The 14,982-nt window shown below is 38.5% G+C and overlaps 1 long non-coding RNA gene across 1 annotated transcript; it reads right to left on the bottom strand.

Annotated features, from left to right (window-relative positions):
* Positions 1-2,273: 2,273 nt before the first annotated feature.
* On the bottom strand, positions 2,274-13,892 carry LOC121393632. The gene is made up of 4 exons (XR_005961213.1): positions 13,724-13,892; positions 8,467-8,536; positions 3,740-3,827; positions 2,274-2,688 (listed from the first exon to the last, which is right to left on the bottom strand). It is a non-coding gene; the product is annotated as an uncharacterized LOC121393632 (long non-coding RNA).
* Positions 13,893-14,982: the final 1,090 nt, after the last annotated feature.

Raw genomic sequence — 14,982 nt, 5'->3', positions numbered from 1 at the left:
TGGATTTTTGCACACATGGAACTGTGAGTATTTTTCTCCCCTCATTCATTATTTTTTGACACTTTTCTTCTGATTAATAATGGTATAATTCTAGGCATTGTGCACCAATTTCTTTAATATTTTAACAGGGCCCATGCCTATGAATCAGGCATCATATAAAATTGCTGGAAACTATTTTGCCATTAATATCCCATCTTTCCCAGTGATCCTTGCTTAAACAGACAGTCTTGATTTTCAGTTCTAAATATGCAAGGGCTAATCCAAAAGTAGGCGCAGTTCAGGATCAGGGGTGGTTTTGGTGTGACCAGGGTAGATCAGAGTGTAGCCTATGTTGCTGAGTTTTTAGTCTTGGATGTTGTAAATCATGCTGTAACACACACCTACATACATATGTCAAATATTTTGATGTCCAATGTTTGATTAGATACACTACGGCATAATCTGAATCCTGCTGCAAAAGTGAATCCCAAACCGAATCCAGGATTCGGTGCATCCCTAATAAATATTGTGATGCAAACTGCAGGGGCTGCCTACCCCTAGTTCTGGCCCATATGTAATCTGCAGCAAGGCAGCAGCAGCAACGCATCAGAAAGGGGGATGATGATTTAGAAATCTATATAAGTTTATTCTGTACAGGATAGAGGTTTATCAAAAAAAAACGAAGTAATAAAAATGTAAAAGAATAAAAAATAAATTATCTTTGAATATCAGTTACTATATCATACTGATTACTAGACCTGTAACAAACATAACACCTTTTATTGCATAGACATGCACGTTAGGAATATTAGCACTTAAAGAACTGTTATTACATTATCAGGCTCTTAATGTTTGGTAATATTTTGTAATATTTTAGCTAACTTTACTCTCCTGCTGTGCATTTTTTATGCAGGGGAATTCGTTTGAAAATAAGGGACTGATTTATCAAAATTCAAGTTTCTGATTATTCACAATTTGAGAAAATAATGCAGAAAAAAAAGTGAATAGTCTCCAGAACCTTGAATGGTCAGTATTTATTAAAGAAAAGAAAACTGGCGTTAGAAGTCAATGGAAATGGTCTCTATCAACTTTATTTATTTATTTTCCCAGTTCATGAAAACTGAAAGGAACAATATGAATCTTGCTGGTGTGTGACTTTTAAAGCATCCAGGACCATTCTGTCATATTTTTACTTAAATAAGCAATTGTTTGAGAAAGAAATTAAATACATTTTGTTGCAGGTTTCTTTTCCCCGACCTCAAAAATTAGGAAAAAGGCCTCCCCAAATCGGCCTTCGATAAATTGGCCCCTTAGTGCTTAGAAGTAGTAAAATGTTCATAGCATAGCAGAATACCCATGGCTGCTTCTGTTAGCTTCCCAAAAAGTAAAGCTTTATCTTCCTATAGGAAATAAAGGGATTATGTCAGTTGTAAACTGGCAAACAAATCTCAGTAATACTTTGGTTAAAGAGCATTTAAAAGTTCATAGTAAACAGATGAATTAAAATAAATACTGTTAAACTCAAGTTGCATTAATCAAATTTTAAAATTAAATGGTTTTTGTTCAAACTGAAGTTTTATAAGTTTTTTTAAAATTTAAACCTGTTTTTCCAACTTTCATACTTTATGGGCTTCTAAATTTGGAAAACTGTAAAGCCATTACCAGTGGCGTAACTAGATGTTATGGGACCGACGGAAAATTTAAATTGGAGACCCCAAAACATTGCTAAATTGAGCAGTACAGGTATGGGATCAATATCTAGAAACCCATTATCCAGTTAGCTCCAAATTATGGAAGGGCCATCTCCCATAGACTCCATTTTATCCAAATAATCCAGATTATTAGAAATGATTTCCTTTTTCTCTGTAATAATAAAAGAGTACATTATACTTGATCCAAAATAAGATATAGTTAATCCTTATTGAAAGCAAAAACAACCTATTGGGTTTATTGAATGTTTACATGATTTTCTAGTTGATTTAGGAGGTTATTTACTAAACTTCGAATTTTTATGGTTGGGCTTTTTGGGGCAAAAACTCACATTTTTCGTGTAATGCGAGATGCCCCTATCTCAATTTGAACACATTATGGTCTGCTCTGGGTTTAGCCTGATAATCCAAAAATTGTGGAAAAACCTGAAAAAATTGAACGATTCAGGAGTAAAGTCCAAAAATATGGTATGATTCTGGGTTTTCCTCGATTTATCCTGATCCAATTTATCCAATTTGAGTTATTTTAATAAATAAGGCAAAATCAGGGATGGGCATTTGGTCAAGCTTTTTTTATTTAAAAAATAAAATTTTATTTTGTAAATAACCCCCTTAATGTCCCATACTTGTACTTGTATTTTATAAATATAATATGTTATCGTATGGATTTATCCATATCAATACAAAAGCAAAAGTAGTAAAGTATCAAACGTTTTATAAACCTATTAAATATTGATATAGAATGCCTCTACATAGATTTTAATACATTTAGGTTTATTAATTAAACCCATTGAGTGCATAGTTACATTGATAGCGAACTAGATGGTGGATAGATACATATACAGATAGATAAAAACATCATCTGAAGGTTTGTTATAATATAAAATTGAGTAGTTGTGTATTGTTGGATGATTTCAGGACTTCCAAAATAGCATGGCAGACTTTCCCACTGATTCAGTATACAGGATATCCAGAGGAACATATACCACATTGGAATCTCCTAAAAGAAAGAGAAATTGGCTTCAGCGTTGCGGTTTATTAGTTAGGCTGGCTTAAAGCTCATTAAGGCTAATTGATATGACTGTATGAGCTATGTCTGTGGGACTGCCTGCCTGGAAAGTTTTGGGCACAAGACAGAGTTTGGTAGAAGGTCTCCAACTGTGACCAGCCACAAACTAGCATAAAAACTGTCTACTCTGATTATTCCCCACAAAAGCACTAATATTTTATTGCAGAATGCTTGTCTGATTACCTTAGCTTATTATGTTTTGATCTACCCTCCAAAATGTGCTAATTAAACAGAAATCATCAAGTCAATTAGAGAGAAGCTCTCATTAAAGCTAAATAAAACCTCACATACGGGAAATATCTTGACGTGAATGCTACAGCCAACTGCAGAGGTCTAACCCAAATAATTAGAATTATTATTCTATCACTGGCACATTGTGATTATGAACAGAGTTCTAACAACAGGCCGAAGCTGGATACATTTTTAGCATCGGGTACTGGACTTGTTCTACAGGGGCTTGCAGTTAAGAGTAACAACCAAAAATATATGTAGGACCTCTTTGGAACTATATAAATCAGAAAGGTGTCCCCTGAAGCAAAAACAAAGTGGCCGCCTTATATAAACGGTAAGTATTAGCCATACTTAGCATAATAAGGGTGCAAATATATAAAAAGAAAAATAAATGAATAAATGAATTAATGTATTCATGTAGTAAGTGAAAAAGCACTTTGCAACATTTACACACAATATTTATTCTGGTGATTTCACATGACATGGTAAATTGGGTGTCTGTATAATCTGTAAGTACAAAGGGACGACCCACTGAATTCAATTATCAGTCCACAGGTCATTGGTATGGATTGCTATTGTGCATGAACACAAATTCAAAGGCAACACTATTGGGCATATTTATTAAGTTGAGTAAAAAAAAGTGGAGTTAGGATGCAGCCCAAAGCACCACTATATTGTGCAAAATCACGGGGGGTTCCAAAGCACAACTAAGTTGCATAGAGATGGCAGCAGTTATTCATTAATGGTTTACCTGTGATCAAGTACCGGAGGGTAGTATTGAAGTGTAAAGAATCATTTTTCACCTTCTGAAGCAGCCCTGGGAGGGGGGGTGGACAACCCTGTAAACGGATACAATTTAGTTGATACATATCATATTATCAAAGATATTATCTTATCTTTGTCCCTGCTGAGCAGAATCTCTGAGTTTCATGAAAGGCAGCTGTTAGAATTGATACAATAGTTACTAATACTCCAGAGATGCTGCTGAGAAATGTATCAACTCAATGTTGCAAAATTGTAACAGTTTAGAGTCTGCACCTGAATTACTGAGCTGCCAGACTCAAACACCAGAGACAGGGAGATTAAACTTTAAATCTCGATTTTGGAAAAACAGTAAAAAATAATGGAAAGTAATTGAAAAAAGTTTTTATTTCTGGGGAGCAATCTAAAAACAACTGAATTGAAAAAAGCGTTTGGAAGGTGAACGACCCCTTTAACATGTAATTTTGAATAAAAAAAATTGATTTTTATGAATATTTAGTTAAGGGCTACTTTTGTTATGAGTGATGATTTATGCCCTTGGAACTGGGGCAATATCCAGATAACTCTGACCCATTTTTGATCTGCAGTTATATTCCCCTAAGAGGCAATATTTTGTTTGGACAAAACTCCAATGTGCCATGTCCATCTATTTGATGAATTAAGTGCCATGTGCCTGTTAACAATGTGTATACCTGGAGCTACTGTCACCCTGGATCTGGCAGTAGCTCCAGGGCAGGGCAGCAGGACTAGCATAGGAGGAACCTGGATTTTTCCCAGTATCCTGTAAAGCTGGCCATAGATGTAAAGATTTTTAAATGATCTATTCGTTATCGTGAGACCACGATTATTTTGAAACGATTGTTTAAATGTACAATTTGTCCATCAACTAAAAAGACCATTTCAGGCGATATTGCCAGGAAAACAAAGGGGAGCTGCCTGCTTGGCCCTGCAAACATAAATAGATTGCACTGGGACCGATAAAATCTTTTTTTTAACCTGGCCGATCAATTTTCTGACAGATGACGGACTAAAAATCGTAAGATGCACGATCGTTCAATTCCCACTAACTTCACAATCGATCGTTCACCAACGAAAGATCTTTGCGTCTATGGGGACCTTTAGTCCTACCCATCCACCCACTTGCCTGCCACCACCAGCCTAGGCCAAAGTGTTCATTGTGGGGACTAGTAGCCACAAAGAGACATTGGCAAGGAAGTGGAGTGGGTGTGCATTGAGGTTGGGGGTATTTGCAGGGGGGAGGAATTTGTATTCCCCAGTACTTCTAATAGACACTGATCCAGGGTCCCCACAGTGGGTTGTGTCGTGGGTTGTGCAGTGGTGTACTTGCTCAAAAGGTGAGATGACTGCAATGGTGTGATGAGTTTCAAATTATGGTATAACAAGCTATATAACATTTTTTGAGAATATTGCCCCCTTATTTTCTCCTCAGCTCCACCAAACCTGAGGTGGTGTAAAATAATGGTGTACATTTCTGGAGTGAATGTACCAAACTTATATATATTTATATATACTGTATATCACCACTTTGAAACTTTTTTTTGATGTTACTGGTCCTTTAAACATGCCCAGTGCAAGTGAACTGATGTTGTTATAGGAGGAGTTCACCTTCATGTTAACTTTTAGTATGTTATAGAATGGCTAATTCTAAGCAACTTTTCAAGTGGTCTTAATTTTTTCTTTCTTACATTTTTTAAATTATTTACCTTCTGACTCTTTCAGACTTTCAAATGGGGGTCACTGACCCCATCTAAAAAAACAAATGCTCTGTAAGGCTACAAACGTATTGTTATTGCTACTTTTTATTACTCGTCTTTCTATTCAGGCCTCTCCTATTCATATTCCAGTCTCTTATTCAAATCATTGAATGGTTGCTAGGGTAATTTGGGCCCTAGCAACCAGATTACTGAAATTGCAAACTATTGAGCTGCTGATTCCTTCTTCTCTGTAACAATAAAACAGTACCTTGTACTTGATCCCAACTAAGATATAATTAATCCTTATCCTTACAACCCTATATGGAATTCTCTCCCTGAATCAGTTGTAGAGGCTGATACATTAGATAACTTTAAGAAGGGGTTGGATGGCTTTCTAGCAAGTGAGGGAATACAGGGTTATGGAAGATAGCTCATAGTACAAGTTGATCCAGGGACTGGTCCAATCGCCATTTTGGAGTCAGGAAGGATTTTTTCCCCCTCTGAGGCAAATTGGAGAGGCTTCAGATGTTTTTTTTTGCCTTCCTCTGGATCAACTAGCCGGCAGATTAAAAAAAAAATAAAAAAAACCCCAAAAGGTTGAACTTGATGGATGTGTGTCTTTTTCAACCTAATTTACTATGTTACTATTGGATTTACTTAGGGGGTTATTTATCAAAGTCCGAATTTATCTCAATATTTTCTGCTACAAACTCCGATCAAATCCGCTCAGGTTTTTTGCGCTTATTTATTATTGCATTTTCCTGAAAATTTGCTTTGCAGAAAAAAACAGATTTTCACAATTTTTAGGATTTTTCATCCGATTTTCATGATTTTTTCAGATTTTTCACCCGAAAACTCAGACTTTTGCCTGAAAACTCAGAAAACCCAGCGCACATCAAAAAATCATTGGGACTTCTCCCATTGACTTATATGCAACCTTGACAGGTCTAAGATGACGGATTTTCAGATTCTGACTTTTCCATCCTCGGGGTTTAGTAAATTCAGAAAAATTCGTGATTTTTTTAAAAGTCTGATTTCATTAAAAAAAAAAATCACAAAATTGATCTGTATTTAAATGTTACCTTTTAATAAAACCCCTAAAGGATTAACTTGCATTCTTATAATAAAACACAGGGAGTTACAGTACAAGTTCTTGTACAAGTGGTATTTATTCCAGTGATGAAGGCTTTGAATATACGGACTCAAGCTGCTCTGCATCTTCCCTAGTGCTGAGTGTGTGACAGATGTCTTGTGTTAATGTTGAATGATTAAATGTCAAGTCAGACACCACTCCCTAGATATATGGAATTCTGCCTCATCGGCCACACAATCTGCCTCCAATCTGCTAAATCGTTTAAAGCCTTTTCTTGATTGTAAATAATGGGACCTACAACAATCCACATGCAATTGCACGGACAGACCCTAACGTTCTTCTAATGCCAATTTCCTACAGTCTAAAGTCTAGGGAATTGGATCCTCCTTCAAATAACCATGCAGCTTATTTCATCAAGGTTCAAATACTGATGAATGAGCCAAAACCAATTTGAACTATTTCATCTCTACTTCTTAGAAGTGATTGCTTGAACTAACCTTCCTAACAGGGGTCGTAAGCAGGAGCCCTCTAGCTGTTGAATTACATTTTCCTGTAGCCCGATGGGTAAGAATGCTGGAAGTTTTGTTGTTCAGCAACAGCTGTGCTGCAGGTTGGATGCAGAGAAAGACTACTTCATCGTAGAGATCCATCAAAGGGGAGGTTCACCTTTAAGTTAACTTTTAGTATGTTATAGAATTACCAGTTCTAAGCAACTTTTCAATTGGTCATTATTTATTTTTTAATATTTTTTATTCATTATCTGACTTTTTTCAGCTTTCAAATTGGGGTCACTGACCCTGTCTTAAAAAAAACAAATGCGCTGTAAGCTACTGTATTGCTACTTTTTATTACTCATCTTTCTATTTAGCCCCTCTCCAATACATATTGCAGTCTCTTATTCAAATCAATTGATGGTTGCTAGAGTAATTTGGACTGTAGATTGCTTAAAGGCAAAAAACTCCTTTAAAGAAGAATTCACCCCTTAACTAAATATACCCTAACCCCTACCCTACGTAGACCCCCCAAAATTCTTCCCCCAGTCTAGCTCCCCCCCTGGGAAATGCCCCTAACTTTTTAAGTACCCCTCGTGCAGATTTAGGGTTCACAATTAAAGGCTGCCATCTTCCGGGTCTTCGGTAATCTGGCGCATGAGCAATTTCCCGGTTTGCGACAACTGCGCATGCGTCAATCTCCTGAACTGGGAGCAGTCAAAAAACTTCTCACAGTAGCATAAAAGAATAGAATTTTAGCAGCTCCATGCTTAGCAACTGTCTCTTATCATCATAACAATGTCATAAATTCCTTGTAGAAGTGCCACATGATTACTGTTTGTGAGCTATCCCACAAATCCATGCTCTAGTACTGGAAGGTATACCATCTCCACCATAAGTGCTGGAGTCTGGCAACCAGCTGGACAATGTAGCTTGGATAGGCAGTTAGCCCAATATCAACATACAGCCTGGTTGAGTATTACCTTGACGGGGTCCCCTTATAGTTGTACTCATTCAAGCCAAATGAAAATATCATTTTCCAATAAACATTATTAGCTTGGGAATGGAAGGGACAAGAGCAGCAACTTCTAGAACAAAAGTTTCAGGCAAAGTATTTGGCCATCACTATGTATGGACCTGCATTATCCACTTGTTTGGACGGCAGGTTCATTGGTCAGAAACCAGGAAGGTTGGCCAGTTTATGGACACCTGCCAGGACTTATCTGGGATGGTAAAATGCCAAAAGGGTATTTAATCCTTTTAAAGATACAGATAGTAGATTCTGCAATTTGAGCACTTCTGGGTACAAAAGTGTATTACCAGCTTTACAATCAGACATACACTTCTGTCCTCTGCTGCTAGGCAAAGAGTAGAGCGGTAGAAGAGCAATGACAACAGCAGATGTATGGTTTCTTACTGGCATCTGCCATCTTCCTTGACATGGCGGTCCTCCAGTGACCATCCGATCCCATTCTGCATGCCTGCTCCTGGTAATACACACACAAATACATAAAATGACAAACTGGAGGTCTGCTGAATAAAAAGCTAAATAAAAAACCCCACAAATAATAAAAATTCAAACCGATTGAGAATTGTCACAGAATATCACTCTCTTTATCATACTAATAGTTAACTCAAAGGTGAACATCCCTTTTAAGCAACAATTTGCAGTTTGGCAGTAGAGTGACACATTTTCTCATTTTACAGAATGTGTACTTTCTAATAATAATAGATGGTTTTCTAGGGCATTTGTAGTTTTTAGAGGCAATGTATTGTTTGCATTGCATCAGCCAAAGTGACAGCCTTTCAAGTTTGTACACGCTGTAGTTCATTTATAACTACAGGGCAAATTTGCACATGGGCAGTAATTGATAGGTCTGCTTTCATTCTTTAACCTACAGGTGACTAAAGAAAGCCAGAGTGGTTGTTATGGGTTTCTGCCAAGGTGCACATTTGCCCAGTGGCTCATCATGGGGCCCAATGTACCTCCTAGGCCCCCCTGCAGCCGCAGGGTCTGCTTCCTCTGTAGTTACGCCCCTGATCTGGCTATGCGCACGGTTTCCATAGTCTCTGACAACTCATATGGGCAGATTTACTAAAGGGCGAAGTGACTAACGCTGGCGAAACCTCGCCAGCATTACGTCTTTTAGGCAGTTTGCCCGAGTTACTAACGGCGCAGAAGCAACTTCACTAGCAAAAGAGACCAATGCTAGCGCTCATTCGAACTCTATCGAAAGGCGAATTTTCGCTCTGGAGAATGGACGTTACTCCGCAAATTCACTAAGATGCAGATTTTACTGAACTTTACCTCTTTCGCCAGACTTGCCTTCGCCAGATCAGACCGGGCGAAGTGCATTGGAGTGCATCGTTTTTCCTCAAATTTTAGTAGAAAAAAATGCTGGTGTCTTTTCCTTTTTTCAGAGTGATAGGCTGCAAAAGTCCATAAAATTCTTTTTGGGTAACCGGGTTCCCCCAAACATTTTCTAACACATGGAACATAAACTATACAGTGGGCTCATGTGTAGGGCATTATAAGAACTCCATTTTCTTTATTAAGGTTCCCTGAACTTGTGTAATGTCCATGGAACTTTATAATTTCCCACCTTATGCAAATTAGCCATCGCTAGTGAATCTTCGGTTTCATTGCCAAAGTAACGCTAGTGAAACTTCACCAGCGTTTGGCACCCTGGACGCAACTTCACATTTTAGTAAATTAGCATTGCCCTAGTGAATTTACGCCTGGCGAAGTTTTGCAATTGCTGCGAGGCCGTTGCTGGCAAATTTTTGCCGGTTGGTAAACCTTCCCCATAGTCTCTGACAACTCTCAAGAATTCTCGAGTAAGTGGCATGATGGAAAGATTTCCATTCAAATGATGACGTGCCTATTGATTTGGATGAAACTCAGCAGATCTGAGCTCATAAACCAGCAAGAAAGCATGAACAAAAAAAAACAAAACAACCATGGGGACATTTTTTTGTTTTTTATTAGAAAGCAATGCAATTTTCATCCCAAAATGATTGACTGTTATTCTGGCATAAATTAAATGTATATACTCTACCCAGTGGCGTAACTTCGGAAGCCAGGGCCCCCCTGCAAAGAAATTTCCAGGGCCCCCCTCTCCCCCCAGAACTCATAGAAGGCTGGCACAGTAGCAATTCCATGTATAAATACCCCAGAACTATAGAAGGATGGCACAGTCGCAATTTCACATATAAATACCCCAGGAAAGTAAAGTTCCAACAACATGCCACCAAAAACAAGCACACTGCTATGAACACAAGTTACCCAGGGCAAATATAGAATATGTAAAAGCAACAACGTACTGGTTGCTTTTTAAAGTAGTTAAATGTTAGGCGGAACTGAAGCAGGAGCAGGAGAAGTTAATATTGTTGCTCTGTAAAAAAGAAATGTATGTTTTCAGTAGCAGAAGCCCCGTAGAGGTCCGGATCGCCAGCGCCATCCCCCGAAATGATCCTGGCTGGTTGCACATACTGAGGAAGCAGGCCCCTGCCGGGCCCCCTGTACCCCTGGCCCCCCCCCGTGACTGCTGGGTCTGCTTCCTCTGTAGTTACGCTACTGACTCTACCCCAGACCCATGAGTGATTTTTTATGTTTTATTAGTATAGCTGCTTGAATTTCCTTCTTAATAAATATATCTTTTGGGAATATCAGGCTTCATCTGGCAGCAAAGGAGAAGGCTGTGGCCAAATTCTGATAGATGCCATGAGTGCTTCAGCTGTCATCTTCTGGATAGCCAGGGGATTCTTCACCGAAATTTTTCCAAGCCCCAAAAGTGCCGTCACCAGCCCTGGAATTGATGTCACCTGTCCCCGGAAGTCACATCTTACACTTCAAATGGCATCCAGAAAGCTTACTTGCACATAAGCGGGAGAATGCTTAAAATTCAGCAGAAACTGGTAGGATAATGGGAGACTGGGGGGAAAAGGGGCAAAATTGGATAACTCCAAAAAAATAAGAATAGAAACCTCAGGTATTCCTAGGAATTAACGTAAACCATTTCATTTAGCACTTATATGCTGTACAGAACATTATACATTTATAATATCTGTCTGGCACAAGCATAATTATTGATGGTAATGTCCTTTTAGAATTGTAGCCCACGCTGTGCATCTAAAAAGGGGTTAATCACTTTATTCAGATGGCTGGGGGTTTGTTACGTTAGTGCTTTGGTCGTCCTGAGAATTAACAAAAGATAAGCTAAAAGTTCATTTATAAGAGTATTAAAGGATAATTATGATAGAGTAAATGCAGAGGGTCAAAAAGCATTATGATAAACATAGTCATAATATAGGGCTTAGGAAAATAGGCTAAAATGCATTCAGTAATACAGTACCTAATATTACCCCAAATTCCATTACACTCTCTGTGCACTTATTTTACTTTTATTAATGTGATAAAATTATATTGATTTGGGATTGGATCTAAACGTGCTCCAATCGGCAAACTGACACGGTGATTCAAATGAAAGTCGAAAACACTTGCAAAACTGCAACCTTTTTAACATCAACAATATAATAATAATAATGAAAAAAAAAAAAGATTTTAGAGGAAATCTGTTTCAATCAGATTATGGGAGAAGTGGGTAAAGCTGATTACAAGCCCACTAAACACATCATTTGTGCAGTATTTCCTCTCAAACAATAGTGTTAATTCCACTTTAACAAGTACCATCTAAGAAATCAATAATTAATGGAAAACCATTAACAAGATGAGATTTTGGGCATAAGATCAATTAAAACACCTGTACCTGTTATTTCAAAGGCAATTTAATGTAACACAGTAAAAAATGAGAAATCAATTACTTTACCAATTAGGTTGTTGAAATTATATTCATGTAAGTAGAAGGGTAGATTAAATATCATACATTCTAACCATGTGTTTTGGATGGGGCTAGTCATAAGAACATCATCATAATTTATTTATAAAGGGCCAACAAGTTACACAGTGCTTTACATTAGATAATGAACAGGGAACAAACAGTAAATAACAAACAAGGGTTTACAGAGTATAATAACATTCAAGGGCCCTTCTCGCAAGAGTTTACAAACTAAAGGGTTAGGGTACAATTGAGCTACAGGGATTTCAGTACAAATTTGTGATTTATAATATGACTGATTAATTAAGGTACATTGAATAAGCTTGAAGCAGCAAAAAGTTGTGCGTTTTCTCCAAAAGTAAAGTAAAGTAAAGCAAAAATTATAATTAAAAGTTCAAATCATTTATTAATAGGGATGCACCGAATTCAGGATTCGGTTCTGGATTCGGCCAGGATACGGCCTTTTTCAGATGGATTCGGATTAGTCAGAATCCTTCAGCCCGGCCGAACCGAATCTGAATTTGCATATGCAAATTAGGGGCAGGGAGGAAAATTACGTGCCTTTTTGCCACAGGGAAGTAAAAAATGTTTACCACTTCCCACCCCTAATTTTCATATGCAAATTAGAGTTCAGATTCAGTTTGGTATTTGGCTGAATCTTTCACAAAGGATTCGGGGTTCGGACGAATCCAAAATAGTGGATTCGGTGTATCCCTATTTATTAGGACATTCAGATAACCGCCTAACGCTTTTTGTACCTACTGGGGCACTTACTCCTAGGCTATATGAGTATGAGCCTATAGAGCCTATGAGTAAGTGCCCCAGTAGGTAAGAAACGCATTAGGCAGTTATCTGTATGTCCTAATAAATGATTTGAACTTTTAATTATAATTTTTGGTCTTTACTTTTTGAGAAAACTCACAACTTTTTGCTGCTTCAGATTTTTGCACCCATGGACTGGGGTGAACTGTGAGTATTTTTCTCCCCCTATTATTTGCTTATTTTCTTTTTGATTATCAATGGTACGGTTATTGGCATTGTGCACCATATTTCTAATGTTTGACATTGAATAAGCTTTCCTAAACAGGTGGGTCTATAGGGAGCATTTAAAAGTTTGGAAGGAAGGAGAAAGTCTGTTAGCTCAAGGCAGAGAGTTCCAGAGAAAAGCAGAAGCCAGAGAGAAGTCTTGTAGAGGAAGATGGGCTGAAGTGATAAGAGGAGAACAGAGGTAAAGGTCTGAAGAGGAGCAAAGGTTGAGAGTATTTTGAGACCAGAGACGAAATGTAGGGAGGAGCTTCATTGTTAAAGGCCTTGAATGTGAGTGCTAATAGTTTGGATTTGATTCTAGAGAAGATTTGGAGCCAGTAAAGGGATATGCATATAGCAGCAGCTGATTTTGAGCGGTGAGATAGATGAATGAGTCTAGCAGCAGCATTTAGAACAGATAAGGGTTCTTGTTAGTCTTCTTAAATGGTATTTAGTTTTATGCCATTGTATCGAATATCACATATTCTCTTCATCTGCTTAACATTTGCTGTCATAATGATTGTATTTGTTTAATATGAAAATCAAATCAAATATTTTCAAAATAAATAGAACAGATTAGAGTTGTGAAAGGCAACTTGTTGGAATACCTGCAAAGTAGGTAGCAGTAGTCAAGGCAGGAGATGATAAGAGACTGGATAAGTGTTTTGGTTGTATGTGAAGCCTCCATAGGAGAGGACCAGTGGCGTAACTACCGAGGAAGCAGACCCCGCAGTCGCGGGGGGGCCCGGGGCCTGCTTCCTCAGCAGTGCCGGATTACCCACAAGGCGCCCTAGGCTAGGGCCCACCCACCTGGTTTTAGGGGCCTGGGATGGAGATCCATGCGGTCGCTGGTGGGGACTGAGCAATATGGAGAGAGAGACTCTGCTGCTGAGTCTTGCTGCTCCATGGAAGTGACACTGCCCGCCCCCTCCCTCCGCAGCTTTGCTGGGCTGGCTGGACTGTGCGCTGAATAAAGTTGGAGATGTCACGGCTCCTCACAGCCACGTGACTCGTCTCAGGGAGAGAGATAACTGCCTGCTGCTCTGCATCGTAATTCATCAGGTCAGCATGTGAGGCCCTGGGAAGAGCTACTGTAGGCATAAAGTTGATGGGAGGTTAAGGCTATAGACAGGGGAAGGGAGCTGGGGAGAGGGATCGCTGACACTTTTTATTGCTGCACAGGTACCAGCCACAATCTGGACTGTTGGGGGGCGGGTTTGGGGAGTTCTAGTTCAGCGAGTGCTTTGTTTTTGGTTTTCCTCAGCACATAGTAACCTAAAATCTGCAAAATGTTTTTGATCTATGTTCCATACTGAACACAATTAGAAACATCACAAGCTTTCCACTACATCAGGATAGACCAGAAGTGCCCATTAATCCCACACATTCCAACATGCTGATAAAGAGGCAGACTATTTTTATATCTGTATCAGCTAAATAAAATGTTCAAACATGCACAAACCATCAAACTAACTTTGTGTTATCCTGCTTGAATTCTGGGGGTATTGATACATGAAATAATCCCTGTGCCATCCTACTATGAGTTCTGGGGTATTTATACATGAAATAATTCCTGTGCCATCCTGCTATGAGTTCTGGGGGTATTTATACATAGAATTGCTACCATGCTATCTTGATCTGAATTCTGGGGGTATTTTACATGAAATTGCCACTGCATTCATTCTGCTAAGTGTTTTATGGGCATTATAAATGAAATTGCATCAGTGGTTTTTTTCAGAACAATGAGATTTATAGGAAGAGGTTTAGAGGAAGATCTAAAATAAATGGCTTTCTATAAATATATATTCAAAGTGGGCATGATCTGCAGTAACAGCCCTTAAGTTTGCTCATAGCCTTTACAGAGAGATATGTGAAATTGACACTTTAGCATCCTTCTGTAGTTCTGGGGTATTTATATATGAAATTGTGACTGTGCCATCCTTCCATGACTTCTGGGGATATTATACATGAAATTCTCCCACTATTTTGTGCAGAGTGGGCCCTGAGAATTTTTTTGCAGGGGGGCCCTGGCATCCGAAGTTACGCCACTGGAGAGGACAGCAGGTGAA

Source organism: Xenopus laevis, chromosome 5L (assembly GCF_017654675.1).
Source record: "Xenopus laevis strain J_2021 chromosome 5L, Xenopus_laevis_v10.1, whole genome shotgun sequence".
Classification (NCBI taxonomy): Eukaryota; Metazoa; Chordata; class Amphibia; order Anura; family Pipidae; genus Xenopus; species Xenopus laevis.
Note: the sequence above shows the minus strand (reverse complement) of the source record. Positions and strands in the feature narration are given on the sequence as shown.